Here is a 9,800-nt window from a genome sequence, read left to right as displayed (position 1 = left end):
CTGACCTTTGTTAGTCTTGTATTATTTTAATTTTAGTTTCTTGTGTACAATTTGGAAATTAGTATGGCGTTCATTATCACTGAACTAGAATATATTTGTTTAGGGGCCAGCTGAAGGAAGTCTCCGGGTGCGGGAATTTCTCGCTACATTGAAGACCTGTTTGTGACTTTCTGCTGTTGTTTTTTCTATGGTGGGGTTGTGGTCTCTTTGACACATTCCCCATTTCAATTCTCAATTTTATTATGCATGATATTGGTTCTCAAGAAAAAGTTCTCGGTTTCGAACTTTATGTTCGTGTGACATTAAATAAAAAAAACAAAGATAGATTTCAGTATTGAAAATAAGATAGTTTTCATACAATAACAACTTGAACTAATTTTAGCCAGATTATGAAATTCTGTGATATATACATCTGGGTGTAGAGAATATACGGAGAAATGCAGAACGTCAAAATGTAATAATGGGATGGAAATTGTGTTTCGTCATCGGTTGTTATAAACTGACTACTAAAACTTTCAAATAGTTCTGCAAGTTTGTCTAGTTTTCATTTATGAAACAAAAACATTCACAGCTCGACTTTCTTGTGTGATCTAAAAAAAAAAAGGGGGAGCAGGTGCTCCCCCCCCCCCCCCCCCCCCAGAATATCAAATGGTCGTCCCCTTATTCATGAAACACGTTTCGTTATTGTTTTTTTTTTCTTGGCTTTATGAGAGAAGTAAGCGGTCTATTTCTTATATATATATTATAAGTACGTCTGAACCAGTGACAACTCTACAACAGTAGTGATGGTGATACATGGCTGTATACATTCTGTATATACAACTCGTCTAAACATCAACCCAACAATGTAAGATCTGTAAATTTGCTTTCGCAAACTTTTTTTTCTTCCCTCGCCGGGATTTCAACCCATGCTACTGAGATATATATGCATATATTTGTTTTTAAACCAACGTGTTTTATACGTTCAGACAGGATCTACACATTTTTCAATTACGATGTAAAATTAAGTCATATTCTGATCAGTACACAATATAGTATACTGCTTTGTGATTCGTCTGCAACACTATTTTCAAGAATTTGGTTTGATACAGTCGGGGATCGAATATATATACGATTTTTCACATTTGCAGAGAGTATACTAGCCTAAGATTTCAGTTCAATAGAGTAGATATAGGCTTTGAGATTAAGTTCTAAATAGTTAAAAATCCAAAAAGGGTACGGTAAACTGTCGAAGCAGTTAACATTTTAGTACTATAAGGCTTGGTTATAGTACTAGGATTAACCTAGCACTGCTTTCGTGTTTAGAGTGTAACGCAAATCTAGGCAATGCCCAGGAATGTGTAAATAGTACTAAATACGCAATAACGCATTGTGAAGTCAGAAGTCATATCAGTGAAATTATTCTGATTCTACTTCAAAATATATAGATTGATCTCACGCTTTAGAACCGTTTTATCAAAAGTATGCAAGATTTCAGATTGAGGCTTTTTAAAGCAGAAACTTTTATCCAACATAATTTTTATCTTCTTTTTATGGACACTCCAAATTTTATAACGTAACACATTTTATGTTAAGCTAGGTTCACACTGCCGATCAGATCAACTCGATGATTCCGATAGTTCAAATTTCCACGACCAAGCGTGACCAAATTCTTGATCGGGCCTTTTTACGACTCCTACCCGACTTCTTCCCGACTGCTATCCGACTGTATTCAACCTTAACCTGATCATTCACGACTCCTTAACGACTCTATCACGACTCAAACCAGACTACTTATTGAATACATATTCGATGATTCCGACGAATTCACGATCTCTACACGATCTTTACACCTCTAGCTAGACCAAATCAACTACTAGTATACTCGATCTCAACAAGATCTCGGCCAGACCAGATCGACTTGATCGTATAAGGGTCGTAGGGATAGTCGTCTATTGGTCGGGTTTGTACAATTTCAGTATAAAAACATCTGATTTTTTTTTTATATCACCCACTGCAGCAGAAGGAGGCATAAAAGTGTTACCCTTGTCCGTCCTTAAATATGTATTCGTACGTCCCATCAATTAGTTTCCGCTCTCAAACACAGATCAAGTGCGAATTTTCGTGGTATCACTTTTACCGTTCTTGAGTAATGACTCTTTATAACGTTATATGTAAGCTGGGTCATTATCTGTGTCAAATGGACACGTTCTCCGTTTATTTGGTTAGATTCAGTAGTTCACAGAAGGTCTGAGTAAAATTATACATGTAAAATATCTACATGGAAATAAATCAGTTGGATTCATTGTTTAGCAAGATGGTTAGAGCTCAGATAGACAAGGTTAATAGCTGTGGCGGAGCTTGAAGAGAGCGTAAAAAAACAAAGAAATTTTGCAGTTTGAAAAATGACCGGAAACACACTACCTTAATTGAATACACACAGGTATTCCACTACACTAACCCACTAGACTCTACCATACTAGCAGATTGCACTATGTATATACTAGTATACTAAGGTAATCACACACCTGAATCTTGCAAAAAAAACAACAACTTTGGGTACATTCACACAGGAAACACGATAAAATATTATAACGTAAACACATTTTATGTTAAGCTAGGTTCACACTGCCGATCAGATCAACTCGATGATTCCGATAGTCCAAATTTCCACGACCAAGCGTGACCAAATTCTTTAACGGGACTTTTTACGACTCCTACCCGACTTCTATATCCGACTGTACTCAACCTAAACCCGATCATTCACGACTCCTTAACGACTCTATCACGACTCAAACTAGACTACTTATTGAATACATATTCGATGATTCCGACGAATTCACGATCTCTACACGATCTCTACACCACTAGCTAGACCAAATCAACTATACTCGATCTCAACAAGATCTCGGCCAGACCAGATCGACTTGATCGTATAGGGATCGTAGGGATAGTCGGCTATTGGTCGGGTTTGTACAATTTCAGTATAAAAACATCTGATTTTTTTTATATCACCCGCTGCAACGTAAGGAGGCATCAAAGTGTTACCCTTGTCCGTCCTTAAATATGTATTCGTACGTCCCATCAATTAGTTTCCGCTCTCAAACACAGATCAAGTGCGAATTTTCGTGGGGTCACTTTTATCGTTCTTGAGTAATGACTCTTTATAACGTTATATTTAAACTGGGTCATTATTTGTGTCAAATGGACACGTTCTCCGTTTATTTGGTTAAATTCAGTAGTTCACAGAAGGTCTGAGTAAAATTATACATGTAATAAAATTAACGGTACCAATTTTCTTGCACCAGATGCGCATTTCGACAATACAAAATATCTACATTGAAATAAATCAGTTGGATTGTTTAGCAAGATAGTTAGCGCTCAGATAGACAAGGTTAATAGCTGTGGCGGAGCTTGAAGAGAGCGTAAAAAACGAAGACATTTTGCAGTTTGAAAAATGACCGGAAACACACTACCTTAATTGAATACACACAGGTATTCCACTACACTAACCCACTAGACTCCACCATTCTAGCAGATTACACTATGTATATATACTAAGGTAATCACACACCTGAATCTTACAAACAAACCAACAACTTTGGGTACATACACACAGGAAACACGATAAAATATTATAACGTAAACAGATTTTATGTTAAGCTAGGTTCACACTGCCAATCAGATCAACTCGATGATTCCGATAGTCCAAATTTCCACGACCAAGCGTAGCCAAATTCTTGATTGGGCCTTTTTACGACTTCTACCCGACTTCTACCCGACTGCTATATCCGACTGTACTCAACCTTAACCCGATCATTCACGACTCCTTAACGACTCTGTCGCACGACTCAAACCAGACTACTTATTGAATACATATTCGATGATTCCGACGAATACACGATCTCTACACGATCTGTACACCACTAGCAAGACCAAATCAACTATACTCGATCTCAACAAGATCTCAGACAGACCAGATCGACTTGATCGTATAGGGGTCGTAAGGATAGTCGGATATTGGTCGGGTTTGTACAATTTCAGTATAAAAACATCTGATTTTTTTATATCACCCGCTGCAGCGGAAGGAGGCATCAAATTGTTACCCTTGTCCGTCCTTAAATATGTATTCGTACGTCCCATCAATTAGTTTCCGCTCTCAAACACAGATCAAGTGCGAATTTTCGTGGTGTCACTTTTACCGTTCTTGAGTAATGACTCTTTATAACGTTATATGTAAGCTGGGTCATTATCTGTGTCAAATGGACACGTTCTCCGTTTATTTGGTTAGATTCAGTAGTTCACAGAAGGTCTGAGTAAAATTATACATGTAAAATATCTACATGGAAATAAATCAGTTGGATTCATTGTTTAGCAAGAAGGTTAGAGCTCAGATAGACAAGGTTAATAGCTGTGGCGGAGGTTGAAGAGAGCGTAAAAAAACGAAGAAATTTTGCAGTTTAAAAAATGACCGGAAACACACTACCTTAATTGAATACACACAGGTATTCCACTACACTAACCCACTAGAATCTACCATACTAGCAGATTACACTATGTATATATACTAAGGTAATCACACACATTAATCTTACAAACAAACCAACAACTTTGGGTACATACACACAGGAAACACGATAAAATATTATAACGTAAACACATTTTATGTTAAGCTAGGTTCACACTGCCGATCAGATCAACTCGATGATTCCGATAGTCCAAATTTCCACGACGAAGCGTGACCAAATTCTTGATCGGAACTTTTTACGACTCCTACCCGACTTCTATATTCGACTGTACTCAACCTTAACCCGATCATTCACGACTCCTTAACGACTCTATCACGACTCAAACTAGACTACTTATTGAATACATATTCGATGATTCCGACGAATTCACGATCTCTACACGATCTCTACACCACTAGCTAGACCAAATCAACTATACTCGATCTCAACAAGATCTCGGCCAGACCAGATCGACTTGGTCGTATAGGGGTCGTAGGGATAGTCGGCTATTGGTCGGGTTTGTACAATTTCAGTATAAAAACATCTGATTTTTTTATATAACCCGCTGCAGCGGAAGGAGGCATCAAAGTGTTACCCTTGTCCGTCCTTAAATATGTATTCGTACGTCCCATCAATTAGTTTCCGCTCTCAAACACAGATCAAGTGCGAATTTTCGTGGTGTCACTTTTACCGTTCTTGAGTAATGACTCTTTATAACGTTATATGTAAGCTGGGTCATTATCTGTTTCAAATGGACACGTTCTCCGATTATTTGGTTCGATTCAGTAGTTCACAGAAGGTCTGAGTAAAATTATACATGTAAAATATCTACATGGAAATAAATCAGTTGGATTCATTGTTTAGCAAGATGGTTAGCGATCAGATAGACAAGGTTAATAGCTGTGGCGGAGCATGAAGAGATCGTAAAAAACGAAAAAATTTTGCAGTTTAAAAAATGACCGGAAACACACTACCTTAATTGAATACACACAGGTATCTCACTACACTAACCCACTAGACTCCACCATACTAGCAGATTACACTATGTATATATACTAAGGTAATCACACACCTGAAACTTACAAACAAACCAACAACTTTGGGTACATACACACAGGAAACACGATAAAATATTATAACGTAAACACATTTTATGTTAAGCTAGGTTCACACTGCCGATCAGATCAACTCGATGATTCCGATAGTCCAAATTCCACGACCAAGCGTAGCCAAATTCTTGGTCGGGCCTTTTTACGACTCTTACCCGACTTCTATCCGACTGCTATATCCGACTGTACTCAACCTTAACCCGATCATTCACGATTCCTTAACGACTCTAGATCTGTCACGACTCAAACCAGACTACTTATTGAATACATATTCGATGATTCCGACGAATTCACGTTCTCTACACGATCTTTACACCACTAGCTAGACCAAATCAACTATGATACTCGATCTCAACAAGATCTCGGCCAGACCAGATCGACTTGATGGTATAGGGGTCGTAGGGATAGTCGGCTATTGGTCGGGTTTGTACAATTTCAGTATAAAAACATCTGATTTTTTTATCACCCGCTGCAGCGGAAGGAGGCATAAAAGTTTCCCTTGTCGTCCTTAAATATGTATTCGTACGTCCCATCAATTAGTTTCCGCTCTCAAACACAGATCAAGTGCGAATTTTCGTGGTGTCACTTTTACCGTTCTTGAGTAATGACTCTTTATAACGTTATATGTAAGCTGGGTCATTATCTGTGTCAAATGGACACGTTCTCCGTTTTTTTGGTTAAATTCAGTAGTTCACAGAAGGTCTGAGTAAAATTATACATGTTAAATATCTACATTGAAATAAATCAGTTGGATTGTTTAGCAAGATGGTTAGAGCTCAGATAGACAAGGTTAATAGCTGTGGCGGAGCTTGAAGAGATCGTAAAAAAACGAAAAAAAATTGCAGTTTGAAAAATTACCGGAAACACACTACCTTAATTGAATACACACAGGTATTCCACTACACTTACCCGCTAGACTCTACCATACTAGCAGATTACACTATGTATATATACTAAGGTAATCACACACATGAACCTTACAAACAAACCAACAACTTTGGGCACATACACACAGGAAACACGATAAAATATTATAACGTAAACACATTTTATTTTAAGCTAGGTTCACACTGCCGATCAGATCAACTCGATGATTCCGATAGTCCAAATTTCAACGACCAAGAGTGACCAAATTCTTGATCGGGCCTTTTTACGACTCCTACCCGAGTTCTACCCGACTGCTATATCCGACTGTACTCAACCTTAACCCGATCATTCACGACTCCTTAACGACTCTATCACGACTCAAACCAGACTACTTATTGAATACATATTCGATGATTCCGACGAATTCATGATCTCTACACGATCTTTACACCACTAGCTACACAAAATCAACTATACTCGATCTCAACAAGATCTCGGCCAGACCAGATCGACTTGATCGTATAGGGGTCGTAGGGATAGTCGGCTATTGGTCGGGTTTGTACAATTTCAGTATAAAAACATTTGATTATTTTATATCACCCACTGCAGCGGAAGGAGGCATACAAGTGTTACCCTTGTCCGTCCTTAAATATGTATTCGTACGTCCCATCAATTTGTTTCCGCTCTCAAACACAGATCAAGTGCGAATTTTCGTGGTGTCACTTTTACCGTTCTTGAGTAATGACTCTTTATAACGTTATATGTAAGCTGTGTCATTATCTGTGTCAAATGGACACGTTCTCCGTTTATTTGGTTAGATTCAGTAGTTCACAGAAGGTCTGAGTAAAATTATACATGTAAAATATCTACATGGAAATAAATTAGTTGGATTCATTGTTTAGCAAGAAGGTTAGAGTTCAGACAGACAAGGTTAATAGCTGTGGCGGAGGTTGAAGAGAGCGTAAAAAAACGAAGAAATTTTGCAGTTTAAAAAATGACCGGAAACACACTACCTTAATTGAATACACACAGGTATTCCACTACACTAACCCACTAGAATCTACCATACTAGCAGATTACACTATGTATATATACTAAGGTAATCACACACATTAATCTTACAAACAAACCAACAACTTTGGGTACATACACACAGGAAACACGATAAAATATTATAACGTAAACACATTTTATGTTAAGCTAGGTTCACACTGCCGATCTGATCAACTTGATGATTCCGATAGTCCAAATTTCCACGACCAAGCGTGACCAAATTCTTGATCGGGACTTTTTACGACTCCTACCCGACTTCTATATTCTACTGTATTCAACCTTAACCCGATCATTCACGACTCCTTAACGACTCTATCACGACTCAAACTAGACTACTTATTGAATACATATTCGATGATTCCGACGAATTCACGATCTCTACACGATCTCTACACCACTAGCTAGACCAAATCAACTATACTCGATCTCAACAAGATCTCGGCCAGACCAGATCGACTTGGTCGTATAGGGGTCGTAGGGATAGTCGGCTATTGGTCGGGTTTGTACAATTTCAGTATAAAAACATCTGATTTTTTTTATATAACCCGCTGCAGCGGAAGGAGGCATCAAAGTGTTACCCTTGTCCGTCCTTAAATATATATTCGTACGTCCCATCAATTAGTTTCCGCTCTCAAACACAGATCAAGTGCGAATTTTCGTGGTGTCACTTTTACCGTTCTTGAGTAATGACTCTTTATAACGTTATATGTAAGCTGTGTCATTATCTGTGTCAAATGGACACGTTCTCCGATTATTTGGTTCGATTCAGTAGTTCACAGAAGGTCTGAGTAAAATTATACATGTAAAATATCTACATGGAAATAAATCAGTTGGATTCATTGTTTAGCATGATGGTTAGCGCTCAGATAGACAAGGTTAATAGCTGTGGCGGAGCTTGAAGAGATCGTAAAAAACGAAGAAATTTTGCAGTTTGAAAAATGACCGGAAACACACTACCTTAATTGAATACACACAGGTATCTCACTACACTAACCCACTAGACTCCACCATACTAGCAGATTACACTATGTATATATACTAAGGTAATCACACACCTGAAACTTACAAACAAACCAACAACTTTGGGTACATACACACAGGAAACACGAAAAATATTATAACGTAAACACATTTTATGTTAAGCTAGGTTCACACTGCCGATCAGATCAACTCGATGATTCCGATAGTCCAAATTCCACGACCAAGCGTAGCCAAATTCTTGGTCGGGCCTTTTTACGACTCCTACCCGACTTCTACCCGACTGCTATATCCGACTGTACTCAACCTTAACCCGATCATTCACGACTCCTTAACGACTCTAGATCTGTCACGACTCAAACCAGAATACTTATTGAATACATATTCGATGATTCCGACGAATTCACGTTCTCTACACGATCTTTACACCACTAGCTAGACCAAATCAACTATGATACTCGATCTCAACAAGATCTCGGCCAGACCAGATCGACTTGATGGTATAGGGGGTCGTAGGGATAGTCGGCTATTGGTCGGGTTTGTACAATTTCAGTATAAAAACATCTGATTTTTTTTTTTATCACCCGCTGCAGCGGAAGGAGGCATAAAAATTTCCCTTGTCCGTCCTTAAATATGTATTCGTACGTCCCATCAATTAGTTTCCGCTCTCAAACACAGATCAAGTGCGAATTTTCGTGGTGTCACTTTTACCGTTCTTGAGTAATGACTCTTTATAACGTTATATGTAAGCTGGGTCATTATCTGTGTCAAATGGACACGTTCTCCGTTTTTTTTGGTTAAATTCAGTAGTTCATAGAAGGTCTGAGTAAAATTATACATGTAAAATATCTACATTGAAATAAATCAGTTGGATTGTTTAGCATGATGGTTAGAGCTCAGATAGACAAGGTTAATAGCTGTGGCGGAGCTTGAAGAAATCGTAAAAAAACGAAAAAAAATTGCAGTTTGAAAAATTACCGGAAACACACTACCTTAATTGAATACACACAGGTATTCCACTACACTTACCCACTAGACTCTACCATACTAGCAGATTACACTTTGTATATATACTAAGGTAATCACACACATAAACCTTACAAACAAACCAACAACTTTGGGCACATACACACAGGAAACACGATAAAATATTATAACGTAAACACATTTTATTTTAAGCTAGGTTCACACTGCCGATCAGATCAACTCGATGATTCCGATAGTCCAAATTTCAACGACCAAGAGTGACCAAATTCTTGATCGGGTCTTTTTACGACTCCTACCCGAGTTCTACCCGACTGCTATA

This window comes from Mytilus edulis, chromosome 14 (assembly GCF_963676685.1).
Source record: "Mytilus edulis chromosome 14, xbMytEdul2.2, whole genome shotgun sequence".
Taxonomy (NCBI): Eukaryota; Metazoa; Mollusca; class Bivalvia; order Mytilida; family Mytilidae; genus Mytilus; species Mytilus edulis.
This window is presented reverse-complemented; position numbering follows the sequence as displayed.